General features: G+C 45.5%; 1 protein-coding gene across 2 annotated transcripts in view; it reads left to right on the forward strand.

The window, feature by feature from the left end:
• Window positions 1-5433: 5433 nt before the first annotated feature.
• Window positions 5434-16771, forward strand: part of BRINP2 (BMP/retinoic acid inducible neural specific 2) — a 105289-nt gene continuing 93951 nt past the window's right edge. The window contains exon 1 of one of the 2 annotated variants that reach the window (XM_032393472.1): window positions 5434-6285. The gene's annotated coding sequence lies outside the window, so the exon portion shown is untranslated. The remainder of the gene's footprint in view (window positions 6286-16771) is intronic. The other variant, XM_032393473.1, reaches the window with a different exon arrangement.

Below are 16771 nucleotides of genomic sequence, written 5' to 3' on the forward strand. Positions count from 1 at the left end.
TCCTCCTTCGCCTCCCCCGGCATGAGCACGCTCTTGGCTAGGAACTACCTGCACAGCATTTTTTAAAAATCGGTCTTTGCAATGCAAAATCTTTCCTCTCGCATCATCATCCAGATGGCTTGGGAAGGGCACACAGGCGCACACACTTTAAAAGGCGCTTCCTGAGAGCAGGTGTGGGGGGTCTCTCTATTTGCAAATGAGCCCCCCATTCTTTTGTGGCTTAGGTGGTCCCATTCTTGTCTTTTTTACCCACTAGTTTTGCATACGTGTGTTGGAGAAACGGGTGCTGAGAAAAATGGATGTATATATTTTTACTCAGCACTAACTTTGCAGAAATATTTAGAGGAAGTATTTGGCTTGTAGATATAGGTGGCTCAAGAGGTAGATGTGAACAGCAAAACAAAGCCAGTGCACGGTGTACAGTGAAGCAGGAGATCAGAAGTTTTATTGGCAACTTGTTTCTGCTCTTTGTTTCATTTCTGTTACAAATGTTATCAAAGGTAACCAATATAAAGATGACGTGGGGAAAGCTATAATTAACAGAAAAAGTAAAACTAGCTGGAAGAAATGTTGAGCCTTTAATTTTAGAGAATCCAGTAAATATAACAGAGCTGGAAGAAAATGTGGGGGGAAAAACCCTGAAGTATCTAAGCACCCCTAACAAATTGGAAAGGAATAAGAGTATCCTTGGGTATGGGCCAAGTCCGTTCCAGCCCCATGAGAAGTAGATCAGAGTAGATAGCAACAATAACCCATATAAGTTTTGTTTCCACTAGTGCTGGGCAGTGTTGCCTTAACAAAAGGATGACAATATGCAATAAACCATGGTAGAAAAGTGGTTTGTGTGTGCTGGAATCTGATGTTTTACTGAACTTTCTCTCCCGTGATAACCAGTAACTTATTTAAAAGTTTGCCCTTCCAACGTGGTTTATTCAATGCTGATTTAAATGGTAGGTGCTGTAAGTCTCATACAGGTAGTTCCTACTCTCTAAGAACTTAATGCACTACACTTTCCAAAGAGGACCCCCCATTTTATTTTATTTTATTTATTATTTTTTAAAGATTTTATTTATTTGTCAGAGAGAGAGAGCACAAGCAGGGGGAACGGCAGGCAGAGCAGAAAGAGGGAGAAGCAGACTCCCTGATGAGCAAGGACTCCATCCCAGGACCCAGGATCCTCAGGTCTGGCGTCATGACCTGAGCCGAAGGCAGACACTTCACCAACTGAGCCACCCAGGTGTCCAGAGGACCGCTCCCCCCATTTTAGAAACAATTTCATTCTTGTGGTACCTGGTGTTAAATTTATTAGCATATGTGAATATATGTCCTTTAAAAGAAAAAAAAACACTTTTCCATATATTTCACAAGGTTACTCTAGTTGATGGATGGAAACAGAGAAAATGAGCCATATTTAAGGAATGAAAGACCTGTTTAATATGAAGAAGAGAACAAAAAATGCTTTATTACAAGTTGTCTTTTGAATCTGGTGTACCTGAGAACTAACCCAGAGGCAGATTACCATGGAGCATTGTAAACTACTGCAAAAAAGTTTTATAAGCTGATGACCTTCCTAAAACTCATTCTTATTTTCATTATTCCCCTAGGAGGTACTGAAGGAGAGAAAGACCACAGGAAACTTCTTTTCCTACTCTCCCTAGCGTAAAAAGCAGTATTAAACTTAGTTATGCAAAGTTTATCTTTGAAAGATTAGAGAAGATGACAGGAAAACACACTTAATCGTAGAATGCAAGAAATGTCACGTGACTACCAGATCATCTATGAGTCCAATCTCTCATTTTACAGATGACGAAATGAAGGCCAGTGAAAGAGTGAGGTGATTTACCCAAGATCAATATGCTAAGAAGGGGTGGAGCTAAGACCTAAACAAAACTTCTTTGCCTAATGCTCTTTCCACTGCACAGTTATGGTACATTTAGGTGCACCCATGGATTATCATCAGAATTTATGGATCACAGTCATTCATTCGGTAAACATTTGGGTACCGACCATATGTTTCTTCTGTTTTTGAGTAGCATATAATCTGCAATTACTTTGAAATCTTTAATTTTCTGAAGTTGTTGAGTCATTCTAGAAAACCCGAGTAAACCATTTGAGGTTGATTTTCTAATAAGTCAATATCTAGTATTCCTTGCCTATCTATAGTCATTTTTACATGCTTTCTTATTCACATTTAAAAGGAAAAGTGCATAGATTAAATGGTCATTGAAAAATGTATATTGATTTGGAAATAGTTGGAAGTTGTTGTCTCAAGCCTTTATAGACCTCTTTCTCTATAAGAAGATCAGACAAAAGAACCATACAGATAAAAAGAGGTCCTATATTGCCAGGGCACAGGATTCCTGTAAACACAGATACAATGTCACAGGGCCTCCTCTTAGGGAATTAAATACCTAGAGATGGGGGAAAGGTTGAAGTTCACAGAACCTAGAGCATCTGTACCATGTGTGATGTTTTACATTTAAATGGAACTGGGAGAAATTTGTATGCATCTCAATCATTACCTTTGTGTATAGGCAACATGATAACAGGTTTGGATGCAAGTCTCAACTCCTTAATTTGCTTATTTGAAATTGAGATTGGACTTTTTTTTTTTTTTTTTTTTTTGGAGGGAGGGAGGGAGAACACATGTTTGGGAAGGGGGGGAGGAGAGGGGGAGAGAGAGAGAGAATCTTAAGTAGACTCCACACCCAGCTCAGAGCCCCACGCAGGGCTTGATCTCAAGACCCTGAGATCATGACCTGGGCCGAAGTCAAGAGTCAGACTCTTAACCAACTGAGCTACCCAGGCGCCTGGAGATTGGACCATTCTTATCTTCAGTATCCCCATCAGTGAAATGGAGTCCACGATCTCTGCCCACCCCACAGGCCACAGGTAGGTGCAAGTACTTATATTCACTAAGATGCTGTCAGATAGCAGGCTCTGTTATCTCTAATCTATCCCCTCTCCCCTGACAACACACATACACACTGCAATCAAATTAAAGCCCATTTCCCATTTCCAGTCCTCCCATGCCACTCTGTCCACCTGGGAAGCACTGCTCTGTGTTCTCCAGGTCGTCTCATCTCCACAGACCCATCTCCAGCCTCATCTACAGGGTGGGTCCTTCTATCACATCCTTGTCTCATTGCCCCCTCATGGAGCACTTATACACACACGCATGCTCCACCTTACAAGGCCAAGGGCCACTTCCTACCACCATGTCTTGTATTTGAGATTCTTAATTTGCAAAATAGAAACAATTATACATACTTTATAGAGTAGTTGTGAGAAGAAAATGAGCCTATATATGGAAAAGATCAGACACATTTCAGGCATTGAGTTGGTGTTCAGTAGTGGTAGCCTTTGCCATTATCCCTTTATGCAATTATTTCAGATAGAAAGTAGGCTTCAGAATCTCCTTCATGAGATTGTCCTCCTTGTGGTAGCCAGAAGGAAATTAAATGATTTACACTCCTTGGTATATACCAAGGATAAATGATTGCATGTGTTCACTCAGAGAAATATACAAGAACATTCATAGCAGGTTTACTTTGAATAGACCAAAAAAAAAAAAATCCAAAAGTGCATCAATAGGAAAATAGAAAAATGGTTTATAGTCATGCACTGGAATACTGCACTGCAATAAAAACATGCAGTGACATGGATGAATCTCACAGACCTAATGATAAGCAAAAGAAAGCAGACACAGAAGTGTGTATGTGCTCAGATTCTATTTATGAACTTCAAGAACAGGTAACATTAATCTTTGATGATAGAAATCAAAATAGCGGCTGTCTCTGAAGAGTGGGGGATTTTGACTGAGAAGGGCAGATGAGCTTCCGGGGTGCTGGAAATGATGTGGGTAGTGGTTACATGGATGCATAGATAGGCAAAAATTCAACAAACTGTACACTTGTGGAATTTTTAATGTATAGGATACCTCATTAATTTTTTTTAACATGGCTTAGAACTCCACACCTACAGAATGAAGAAGGAAGGTCAAACCTGTATAATAAGATACAGAGGAGGTGAAAGTGATGGATGGGTGGGGCTAAGGGTGTGTATGTGAGAAGTAGTTCTAATTTTTCCCCATTCATTCAGAACATCTGTCTCCTTAATGCTTTTTAGCTAATCCTGATGTATACTACTTGGGTATTCATTAAACCTCTGCTTTCTTTTATTTTTTTTTTCTAGTTTTTACAAAATAATCTTTGATTTTGCTCTCCATTCAAGAAAGCTAAATCAAAACACTTCTCTCCCTTTCTGTGCATTTCTTCTCTCCATGTTTTCTCCACCATACAACTTGGTGTGAACTCCCCAAATTCCTTTGCCAGCTCCAGCCCCTAGTTCTTCTGTTGATTGGATTTTTCTTCAACTATTACTCTCCTGTACTCTTGCCCAAATTTAGTGTAGTGTGTTAGTTAGCTGGACGTAATTCAGCTGTGCATCCTCATTAGGACATTAAGAATATATTTCACACCCTTTGATCCAAAGTTAAGAATGTTTTTCCTTAATCTTTCCTCCCCCCCCCCCACCCCTCAATTCACAGGCTCAGCAACAGCACCTGCTTCACAGAAACAAGGCTGGTCCTGTTCTGATTTCTCTAGTCTTCCTTTAAAAACCAAATGGAGATCAACAGTCCCTCTTCCTGACACACACTGAAGCAAAAAGAGACACACTGAAGCAAAAAGAGACACACAGAAGGACAGCACCACAGGCAAAACAATTCCCTTTTTCGGAAGCAGGACATTTTTTCCCTTTAATCTCTCCCCGAAGTTCTCCTCTATGCCTTTGTCTTCACAATCCTGGTTTTGGGGACAGAACGTTTCTTGATTTAGCTGTTCAGAGTCTCTCTCTCCTCTTCTTACGGAGTTCCTGCTATCTTTTTCCTCTCTCTCTTGTATCTCTGGGGTGTGTGTATGTGTGTGTGTGCGCGCGCGCGCGCGCGTGCGTGCACTGTGATATAAGTATTTCTCACTTGGGGGCTCATTTCTAATTAAGCAATTCAAGACCAAGAGGCTAAAATGCACAAAACAACCGAATAAAACCTCAAATTAGAAGGAAAATGGCTCAAATGGGTCCCTATCTCTGGGAGTTCTAGTTAAGCAAGCAAACAAAATGGTCTGGGACAAATGATTATTGTAACTCGGGAAGATTAGGAGAAAATGTAATTAGCTCCCAGCTTCTTCCTGTTCGTCAGTCTTCTTACACCCTCCAACTCCCCAGCCGTGAATTTATCCAAGGCTTCGTAATCCACACCAAAAAGTCCCTGCTGCAAAGCCGGGAGGGTTAACAGAGCGGGTACCTCAGCCTGCCAGCTAACCAAAGGAGACAGCCGGTGAGACTCCGAGCCCGCCCCCTGCCAAGCCGCCCAGCCAATGGGCACCTGTGGGGAGTGTGGCGCTGTGTCCCATTGGCTCCAACCTACGTGCATAAGAAAGAAAGAGAGAGGCTGGCCGGGCAGCGTTGTTATCTTAAGACACTCATCTGGTGTCTGAGTCTGCAGGTGACACTGCTTAGGTACGGAGCGCGGAGTCGGAGCAGGGACGCGCCGGGCTGCAGCCCTGGGATGGAACCTGCCTGCCTCGGAAGCTGCTCGCGGCTGCTCCGGCAGCGCCTCCGCTGAGCTCGGTTAACACTTGCCCGGGGACGTGCACCTGCAGTACGGTGCGAGCTCGGGGGCAGGTCTGCAGGCAGCCGGGAGAGGTGCGAGCTCGCCGGCAGGTCTGCAGGCAGTTGGGAGAGCCGGGAAGCCGGAGGAACTGTCTTCGCCCAAGTGCAAGGCACTGATTTCGGGAGAGAGAGAGAGAGAGGGCGGGTGAGTCTTTTTAGAGTTGGAAGGAAAGCAAGATCTTGGGTGTCTTTTCCGTGGAGGGACAGGGGACTCCCCCATCTGGGTTTTGCACTTTCCTTCCCTCTCCCACCCGCGTGCGCCCCGGCCTGGCGCCGAAGCCCCACTTCAAGCATGCTTTGGGTGCCGGGGACCCTCGCCTCCCAGCAGGAAGGCAGCAGGCAAGTGGTCTAACGGCGGCGGCGGCGGCAGCAGCAAAGCGGGGAGCAAGAGAATTTGAAAAGAGACCTCCGCTCCCTCTCACACGCCCAGGGGGAGGCATTCGCGTTTCCCCAGATGAGAAGGAGCCACAAGCAGTCATGAAGTAAAAACTTTGGAAGGCTGCCCCTGGAGATGTTGCACAAAACCCTGGAATGTTTTAGGAGTCTCCTCCCAGTCGGCGGAGGTTTGGGGAGCAGCTGATACTGCAAGGAGGGCTCTTGCAAGGATTCAAGGTAACAGTGCAGGGTTTGGGTGAGATTTCCCTCTCTCCTTTTCGTTGTCCTCTGGCGTGTCCCTTGGGAAGGGGATCGTTTCGCGCTCCTGCAACCCTCTTGCCCGGGTACCTACCTGGCAGTGGCAGGCAGAGGGGATGATCCCACCTCTTAGTTTCTGTCTCGTGGAGCTGAGCAGTGGACTTCGGGGTTTAGCGGGAGATCGCCCCGTTATTGCCTCCTGGTGTCGCCCGGCTTGGGCACTCTGCCTGACCTATATTGCTTTTGCCTGGTTTAAGTCCTCAAAGTTAGAGCAACTCCCATTAGCCTCAGAAAATTCAATCGGGCTGGGTAATTGCAGAAGAGGAGGAGGACTTCTGCCCGCTCCGGGGCTGCTGGACTGAACTGGAGGCTGTTTGCGGTGTTTGGGAAGGGCCCCCAAGAGTTGAGGGGGTGATACCTGGTACATTCATATTCACATGTCCATAGAGCCATATTCACATGCTTATAGAGCTCTGTGGCGTGTCTGGAGAGGCCTGTCTTCTTTCTCCCAGGCACATGCAGCCAAGAAAAAAAATTTCTGAAGAGTGAACCCTGTAGGTTGCAAATAGGCTCCCCAGGGTGGTGGCAGAGCCCCATTGATTGAGTTGAGCCTGGCAGCACGCTGGAGACACTGGGGAGAAGGAGGGGCAGGCTGAGATTCTACAGCGATCCCTCTCCCTGGTTCTGTGATCATCTGGGTCCACAGTCCGATGCTGCCTGTGGTGTGTGTGTGTGTGTGTGTGTGTGTGTTTATGTGTGTGCCTGTGCTCACAGCTGTATGCAGGAAGCAGGCTGCTGACCAAAGGACCACGCATGTGCAGCTCTCTGCCTAGGCCCCTGGAGTGTTCCTTCCTAGCAGGAGCTTGAACTTGGGAGCTGTTTTTCCAGCCCAGAGGAGTTTTCTTCTCACCCAGCAGTCCCTCTGCATGGTACATATTTATCCAGGGTATATAGACGTAAGCCAAATATTAACTAATAATCAAGCTAATGCGCTGTAACATGGGCTGTGTGTGTGCTCTTCCTAGCCCTGGGAGCCGGGTGCCCTGAGCAGGAACAAATGTTTTCTTAAAAGGATGGCAATTATAACAAGCGATGCTTATGGCTGGATAATCTGGGCCTTATTCAGCAGGAATAATTATATGTCAGCGTCGACCAATCAGGAGGATAAAGGGCTTATTATAAGTCAAATATTTCTGCCTCTGTCCTTCTCCAGACATGTGCTTGCGGAAGGGACCCTCTTTCTGACCGTGTTCTCTAGAACACATATAATGCCAGTATTCACCAAGCCGCTAAAGTATTTTGCAGAATCCCCTGGGGGGCAGTCTGATGACATCAGGCAACAGCAAAGTGATGCTGGAGTTTTTGTGTTTTCCCTCTTGATTTCACACCGTTGTGTGTGTGTTATTTGTTTAAAGCAGGACCCTTCGGAGTTCCCTCTCACTCACAGTAAGTTGCTTTGCAGCCCTGGGGACATGACCAAGCAAGGCTGCCACAACGATCCTGAAATCTTATCAATATCATAGCTGCTGCTTACTCTGGGGAAGGATGCATGCTTTGCTTCTCGTGAGGAGGGATGGGATCTGAGTCGGTGCAGAGCAGAGATCGTGCAATGTTTGAGGGAAAGGAAGCCAATGTCAGACCATGGTCTTCCCTGCTGGGGGGTTGCTGGATCCAAAGGGTTTGACAGCTGGGCAGCAGCTCTGGAGAAGACAGAAGCATCCTTGGCTCTTTCTTCTCCTTCCTCTCCAAAAACTGGGGCTGGCTTTGTCTCCCAGGATGGAGTAATATGCACTGCAGTGGGGGGGGCTGGAGAGGGGGCACCAGGAAGAGGGAGAGGGAGGCAGGACTGGGGAGGGAGGAGGGATCCTTGAGGCAGCCCTGGGCCAGGCTCAAGGATGGGGAAGATCATCCTCTGGGTGTTCCCTTCTGGCCCACTAACAGGTTGTTTACTGAGCAAGGCCAGAGGGCAGAGAACATCCGTGCGTCACCCACTCCTTCTGATCGCCTTTCCCAAGGCGCAGGCTGGCCACCGGGGAGCGTCACCTAAGAAAGGCGCTCCAGAATCCCTGCCCAGCTCACAAACAAGAGGTAATCTGGAGGGACTTGAGACAGCTGCGTGGGCACTTTCTGCTGACTGGGATGCTTAGTGTCCAGGTTTCCTGGTTAATGTTTTGTTTTGCCCACTGTGCAGTGCATTTTTGGCGATTCAACTCTTTCCCTTAAATAAGAAGACCTTGTATACATTTTATAATGGCATCCTTTTCCAATGGGCTGAGAGCATTTCAGGGAGCTTATCTAATTAATCCTCACACAGTTTATTGTCTCATTTGTCATTGATTACCCTACGAAGTGGAGCCGGAATTGTTTTAGCCTCCTTCTTGGAAAAGAGAGGACAGAGAACCTTGGAAAGATGAACTGCTGTACTTGGGGTCCCATGGATTGGGGTCTGGGGCTCAGTACTCTTGGACCAACCCCAGACTCCACCAACTTCTCCTAAGAAATGGTTTCATCTTAGTAACTAAGATTTCATTGAATTGTTTTGTGCTTTACAGGAATGGGAGGTTGCGGTGACGTTGGGCTTTTCCTCTGGCCCTGACCTAAGGGCTGGGAGGGATAAAAGTCTTAGCAGATCTTGCCTTTGCCCTCAATGATCTTACAGTCTAGTTAGGAAAAGAGGTTGACTTCTGGGGAAAAGAGGAATGACAACAGAGAGTCTCAACAGCAGTTCAATACAAAAGATTCACGAGGCTGACCTAATTAATCCACGATTGATTTGTTCAGATAACAAAAGCTATCAGTATGCCAAGGGGGGAGAATTGGAGTTGCACCATGGGGAATGGGGTAGGATTTGCTTGGAGAGGAAGGAATGGAGAAGGGATTCCAGCTGACAGAGATGCCAACTGCAGCATAGTTGAGAGTGCTGGAAATTTTAAGGTTTCGGGTTTACCCTGGGTCACTTCTCCATTTGCATCCTGGAAATACCATACACCTGGGTTGATTACTTGAAGCCTGTATCCGCCTGGAGGAAGCTACTCGTGGGCCGTGGACATCTCATTAGGCATTGAAATTTACCTAGCCTCCCACCCACCCTCAAGCCTAATCCATACGTTCTGAGAAAAATAGTGCTCAAGGTCAGGCAGCTTATCAACATTATATCAAAAATTTTGGATGAAGATATTGGGGGAAAACCAGGCGAGTTTCAAGAGAACATGAGAAAATCTTCTCATATTTGAGAATCAGAATCTGCTACGAGGCTTGATTTTCCTCCATTTCCAGTTTCCCCACCCAAATGTCCCCATTGGGGTTTAGTAGGAACCGCAGAATGCCAAAGCCCTGAGGCATTTAGCATTGAGCAGGAAATGTTTATTCTTAAGACTCTTGAGCATACCCATGTACATAACCTCTTGCCTCCCCTCCTCTTTCCCTTTTAATAAAACATATGCTGTAGCAGTCACAAAGGAGGAGGCCACAAAAAGCAGGAGGGTGGGGTGCAGGGCTGCCCATAGCTGTACCATGGGGCACTGTGGCTACTCAGTTGAGCAGGAGAGGGGAGAGGCGGGCGCCTGGCCCAGCCAGCTTCAAGGAAGGGCCATGAGCTGCAGGCCACCAGGAGGTGGCTGTGACCCGCCAGCCACACCATTTCCTCCAGCAGGGAGCCCCGTCTCCTAGACAAAAGGTCAAGGCAAATCGTAGGTTCTCTGGGAGAACAACCACACTCTTCATTGGTCTTCACTTGGCCGGAGACATGTGTTCACCCTGCAGGTCACTGGTTGCTTGGGTGGCCCCATTTCACCACGGAGGCAGTTCCTATCAGGCACTGAGAGCAAAATGACTTGCCTAAGGTCACACCATAATTGCTCTCAGGTCAAGAGGAAAATCCCCAGAATCCAGTTTGTTTGATTCCTTAGCCCCAAGAGTTCACTCTGGGGACGGTCCTCAGGGATATTTCCTTTCTGTTAAAAATCCTCCCTTAGGCCTTTTTTGTTTTCTGTGTTAAAGGATCATGCAGCTGGACAGTGGGGCTGATGCCCTTTTCTCTTCTGTTCAGAAGTATCCACTGCCACGTGCAGGCCCGTGGGCGTGCGGTGAGTGGTTGTGGGTTAAAGCCTTTTCTCTTTGGGAGTGGAGAGAGGCTACTCAGTTATGCTTCCAGCTGGGGGCTGTGGTGGATGGGCGTCATCTGGCCAATTAGGATGCAGGTTGATCTCTTTTCAAATCTTTTACTCTGCCATGCAGACGGAGGTAAAGTTGGCTGACTTTGTTACAGCATAGAATCTTCAACACCCAGTTCTATCATTCCTTTTCCTGGAACCCACATGGAATGCATAGATGTCCGGAATACAGGGCTGAACTAGGCAGTGGGCAATTCGATACCTCACGAGACTGCGCTCTAATCTGCGCTCCCAGCACAGTAACCACTGGCCACATGTGGCTCTTGAGCGCTTGAAATGGGGGTTCTAAGTATAAAGTGCACGCTGAATTCTGAAAACTTGGCTGAAAAGAAAGAAGGCAAAACATTTCACCAATAATTTTTAATATTGATTACCTGCTAAAATGATAATATTCTGGATATTTTGGGTTAAGTAAAATCTATTAAGATCAGTTCCACTCTTCACTTTTTACTTTTTCATGTGGCTATTGCAACAGTTGAAATTATGTTTTTGGCTCATATTATGTTTCTTCTGGACACTGTGGGTCCAGGGGCAGGAGAGTAGTGACAGGTAATGTAGACAAAGGGCAGAAGCATGAGATAAGAGGAGCCAGAAACATGACAAGAAAGAACATGGAGGGAGTGATGCCCAGCAGCCCAGAGAGCCTCGGGGTGTGTATTTCTGAAATCTAAAGTCAAGGAGGGCACAAGTAGCTTACTTGGATTTACGTTTGACGGGTACCTCATCAACAGTGACTCAACCCACCCAAAGCATTTGCAGAACATTGCAGCTCTCGGTTCACATGCAAACAATCTGCAGATGAGAGGCCTGGTCATTTTATCCTAATATTTTCGAGTTTCTGCATGACAGCAGTAATAAGCAAGGAAATTATCTGTAGGGTTTCACTCCAAAGTGTGAGGACACAGCAGTTGGGACCAGCTAGGTGTGTTTGATTTTCAAATCTCCTTCTTTCTTCTCATCACTATCACATTATCATCTTTCTTTGTGAGAGTTTTCCTTCAAATCAGACGTGTTGCTAGTGTGCTGGGGAGAAAGAAAAGTTACTGCTCTGTGTTAAAGATTCTTTTGTGGACCTATAGGTAAAAAGAATGGGAGGAAGGCATCATGATTGAATTTTGTTTAATAATTACAGATTTGAACATTGTAATTCACTCGTTATTATTATCTTATTATTATCCATTGCAATGCGGTTTGGCCACAACTTGAACTCCTCATGATTGCTCAGCATCTTAGAGTTTACAAAATGTTTTACAAGCTTTCTCTCACCTGATTTTCGCCAGAGCAAAATGTAGGGTGGCTATTATTTCCATTCCAAGTTTTTCATGATCTGCCCCCAAATTATCTTTATTACTTTATTTTCTAATCCTCTTGTAGGCACTTCATTCAGTCTTGCTTACTCAAACTGGTCTACTTACTGTTCTCCATTGTTAACTATGTAAAAGAGGGCATATTACATCTCGGAGCCTCAGCTTCTTCATCTAGAAAATAAGAAGTAATAATATCCCATCTCTCAAAGTGTTGTTCTGAATGTTAGACAAGACAAACTATATAAGGTTCCAAACACAGTTCCAGGCACATGGTAGATGCTCAACACATGTCAACATCCTAGCACAGGTCTTGGCTTTGATAGTGCCAAGATTAAAATGTCCAAAGGTGAACTCATTGTTTACCAATTTTACACATAAAACGATTCCCCTCTCCAAATTCCCTTCTTTGATTAAAGCCTCACCCAAACCCCCAGAGGCATAATTAAGAAATCCAGGTTGTCCTGGGTTCCACTTTCTCTCACACAGCCCCCGCATCCAGTCAATCCCTGAGGCCTGACAAGGTCTACCTCCTCATGGTTTCTCAAAGCCATCCTTCCCCCCCACCCCAACCCCCCGCCACTCTTTTAGTAGGCACTCAGCCTTTTCACCTGGAGTCTCCAAACGCTCCCTGTTTCCTCTCTTAAAGCCTAGACAGTCCAGTCTCCTTCTCCTCCCTGAAGCTAGGGCGATCCTTCAAAATGGTCAGCTTGATTATATTTCTCCCTCATTGTAATTCTCCGATGACTCCCCACTACTGTCAAAATAAAAGCCAAATGTCTCAGCGCGACAAACAGGAGACCCTTCCTAAGCCAGTCTAGCAGCCTCCTCAAGCCTTTCTTCAAGTCCCCACTCGCACTCGAGCTGCCTGAAACAATGGACCGCTCCCTCTGTGCTCCAGGGCTGTTGGTATGCCTTGTTGTTTCCCCTGCCCTGTCCTGCTTCTCCAGGGTTACGGACCTGCAAGACTCTGTAAAGGTGATCTCCTCTGTGAACACTTCCCTGAGACTCTGAGAAAGAATTAATTGCCTCCTCCTCTGTACTCCTACACATCTCACTCAGACTGTTTTTGCACTGTATCCACCACACTGTAATGATTTGTTTATATGGCTATCTCCTGCATTCAAAGGTAAGGTTGGGATTGGGTTTCAAAGACATATTTCTCAGAAAATATTTATTCAGTATATTATTAGGTATATCTGCCAGGTACCCTCCTTAGGCACTGGGGATTCAGCAGGGAACAACAGATTAAAAACTCTGCCATCAAGTTGCTTACATTCTAGAGGGAAGATAGGATGATAATCATAATAATGATTATTATTAAGATTGCTGATAATAGTTAACAGTTTAATAGTACTTATGTGTCAGGTTTTGCTGAAGGCTTGACATACATTAACTCATTGACTTCACCTAATGATCCTATAATTCCCATTTTAATAAATCCTACATTCCCATTTTATAGCTGGTGACTTGGAGGCCCAGCGTGGTTAAACAATTTGTCCAAGGTCACACAGTTAATAAATCAGGTAGCTGGTATTCTAACCCAGTTTAGATCCTGAACCAATATTGCTTATCACTATGGTATCCAGAAAAAGAAGTGACATGTAAACAAATAAATGAGATCGTTTCGGGTGCTGGTAATGAAGATTATTAAAATACAAGAGAGTGAGTGAGTGAGTGAGGTGGTGGTCAGGGAAGGTCTCTTCGAGGAGGAAACATTTAAATTGAGACCTGATTGTCAACTGAGGAAGGTAGAAATCCCAGGGTAGGGAAGAATCTGGGAGAAGAGAAATCGTATGCTGTGCGATAACCAAGGCTGTAGCTGCTGTGATGTCCCCTGCTGGTGGGAGACACTCAGTCCTGAGCCGTCTCAGGGAGCAACAGATTGTCCAAATGTTCCCCACACCCTCTACTATCAGTCCACTTGTCCCTTCTGTACTCTCGGTTGAAGACATTTCTCACAAGGCGTCTGGTTTGCTGCTCTCCAGAAAGGTAGAAGGTGCAGGGACACGCACACACGCATGCACGCACGCGCATCCCTGCTCTGCTGAACCACTTTATTTCACTTCTCTCCTGTGAATGACGTGTCACTCAGAACCTTAGTGAAGTGACAGGTGCAGGCAGAGCAAAAAGGCTGGAGACAACCCAGAGACATGAGCAAAAGGGGAAAAGAAAATTATTTTTTAACAAGACGAAAAGTGACTTGGACTGGAGGGAGAAAAGGGAATTTGATCAGGGAGGGGCCTGCGCGTTGGGGGGGGTTACTCTCTTTCCTGACCTGGGTGGTAGTTTCGGCTACAATTTTTCATGTGTATGTATATCGATATATATGTAAACACACATATATACATAAACACATACATACCTATATATTCACACACAACATACCACATATGTACACATACATACACACACACGTGTGTATATATCTCTTCTCTATGAATATTTCTTATAATAAAGCTAAAAAAATGGGTGGGACAAGTTCATACCTATTTAATATACATCCAAAGCCTACTTTATGATAAACATTGTACTAGGCTTATTTTCATTTATATTGTCTCATTTAATTTTTATTACAACCTTTATGAGTAAGTATCATTCCTGTTTACAGACTGAAATTAAGAAGACAAAGCACAGAGGGGTTGCCTTTGAGACCCAGGGCTCTTGCCCCCCACACCATGCCGTCTGCCTTCTATGCAGGAAAGCTCTAAGAGTCAGCAAGGTGGGGAGAAAAGGCCCCTGATTTCTGGGTCAGACAAACTTGGGCTTCAATCCAATCTGGGTCACTCACTAGCTGTGTGAGCTCAGGCACATTACATAACCTTTCTGAGCTTCAGTATCCCCATCCAGTAGAATGGCGACAATAACCCCTTATCTTGCACAATTATTATGATGATTCAAGGTAATGACTGAAAAATATCAACGAAGTGCCTGCCACACATTGGGCATTCAAAAAATGGCAGCTACCGTGTTTGTGTCCCACAGTAGTCAAGCTCATCAGACATTGACTTTCGTGGAGAGCAATGATGGCATTTAGCTGTGGTCAGTGAGAGTCAGCTAGTAGCTTCAGCACATGCCGTTAGATGACAATGAGTCAGGAACTTCCTGGCAATCGTACCATATGCCAGGCACCATGCTAAGTGCTTTCCAGGCACTGTCTCATTTAATCATCTAACAACCCTCTGAGAAGGGCTGTTCTCTTCTGTTTGTAGATGAGGACATTAAAGTTCAGAGAGATGAAACAGCTAATCCAAGGTCACACAACCTGGAAGTGATGGAGCTCAGACTTGAATCCAGGTCTGTCAGATCCCAGAGCTCTGCTCTTTGACATTGGGCTTTGCAAAGTTGTCACTGTCTTAGGTCATGTCCAGGGGCAAGGGTACCTTTGTGGTCAAGGTAAGGGTAACTGCTCCAAGGTCTGGGCTCAATCAGTCAGGAGTGGGATGGAAGCACTGTTAAGCCCTCAGGGGATTTGTGGGGCAGGCCGAGAGAGTTAGTGCATTTTTTAACAAGACGAAAAGTGACTTGGACTGGAGGGAGAAAAGGGAATTTGATCAGGGAGGGGCCTGCGCGGTCAGAAATGCTGCCAAGTTTCAAATGCAATGCCTTACGTATAGTGGGCACTTCGTATGTGTGGGCTGAATATTTCAAGTACCTCTGTTTCTGGATGTAGGTATGCTCCATTTTCAAAAGAGCAGGCTTTTAAAACAAATAAAATGAGTTGAATGTCCTTAGGCTTGGAGGAAAAGTTTTCCCTGATTTACACAAGGATATATTAGCAGTGTTTTTTAACCTTTAAAAAAAAAGGAGTAGGAGGGGCGCCTGGGTGGCTCAGTTGGTTAAGCAGCTACCTTCAGCTCAGGTCATGATCCTGGAGTCCCAAGATTGAGCCCCCGCAATGGGCTCCCTGCTCAGCGGGGCGTCTGCTTCTCCCTCTCCCTCTGCCCCTCCTCCGGCTCATGCTCTCACTCTCTCTCTCTCTCAAATAAATAAAATCTTTAAATAAATAAATAAGTAGAAGACTCTAATCAAATAAACCCTTACCTCGAACCCCAATATATGAAACAGATAAAAGCAGACCTTCCTGATTGGAGCAGGCCTTGGAACCTGGAGCTCCCCCGCCTGTCACTTCTCTTTTCTCATCCGCAAGTGGTCCCTGAGGCACCTCCTTGGAATCTAAAGTCTGTTCAAAGCACACTGAAAACCACCACACTACAGAATTCCTTTAAAAAGCAAGACTTGCGATTCATTTAAAATAGTGGGTGCCATATTGAAATTGATTTTAAAATATGAGACTCTCACCAGCCCCAACACACTTGTGAATTCCAGTGAGCCTGGGACAAATGACTGTTGTTCGTTCTTGTTCTCGATTGCAGATGCGTGAAATTCAGTGTGTATGAGTTAAATGTCTGCCATGTCTCAGGCACAGCACTGGAGACTCTATTACTGGCTAGCAGCTCTGGGTTAATTTTTAAAAATCCCTACAAAGTAGATATTATTATTCCCATTTTGAAGATGAGAAAAATGAAGTACAGAGGGGTTCAGTCAATTGTCCACGATCTCACAGTGGGTAGCGGAGTTGGGCTTCAAGCCCAAGTCATAGGATAGATTAGAAAGCCAGAGTATTGCCACCAACCAACCGCTGCGGCCTCTTCAAGCATGGATCCAGGAGTAATATCGCCTCTCTCTCTCTCTCTAAGGTTTTTCTTTGTTTTGTTTTGTTTTTACTTTTTCCAATACTCCTCAGTTGTGCGATTTTACAGAAAAACTCTCTGGACCCTCTGGCCTTCACTGACTCTGCTTTCATAGTGCACTGAGGTCACCCGGCGCCCAGGCTGTGGTCCTCCCTCACAATCCTTTTCCTTCCTCATCTCCAACCTCAGGGAGGGTCTGGCCATTGGGGTCCAGCCCCAGGGTCAGGGAGGACCTTGGTGATGAGGAGGACCCTGCTCTGTACTTCCCTGCCGGGCCTCCTGCAGAGCGCGGAGC

This window comes from Phoca vitulina, unplaced genomic scaffold (assembly GCF_004348235.1).
Source record: "Phoca vitulina isolate PV1807 unplaced genomic scaffold, GSC_HSeal_1.0 scaffold73, whole genome shotgun sequence".
Lineage (NCBI taxonomy): Eukaryota > Metazoa > Chordata > Mammalia > Carnivora > Phocidae > Phoca > Phoca vitulina.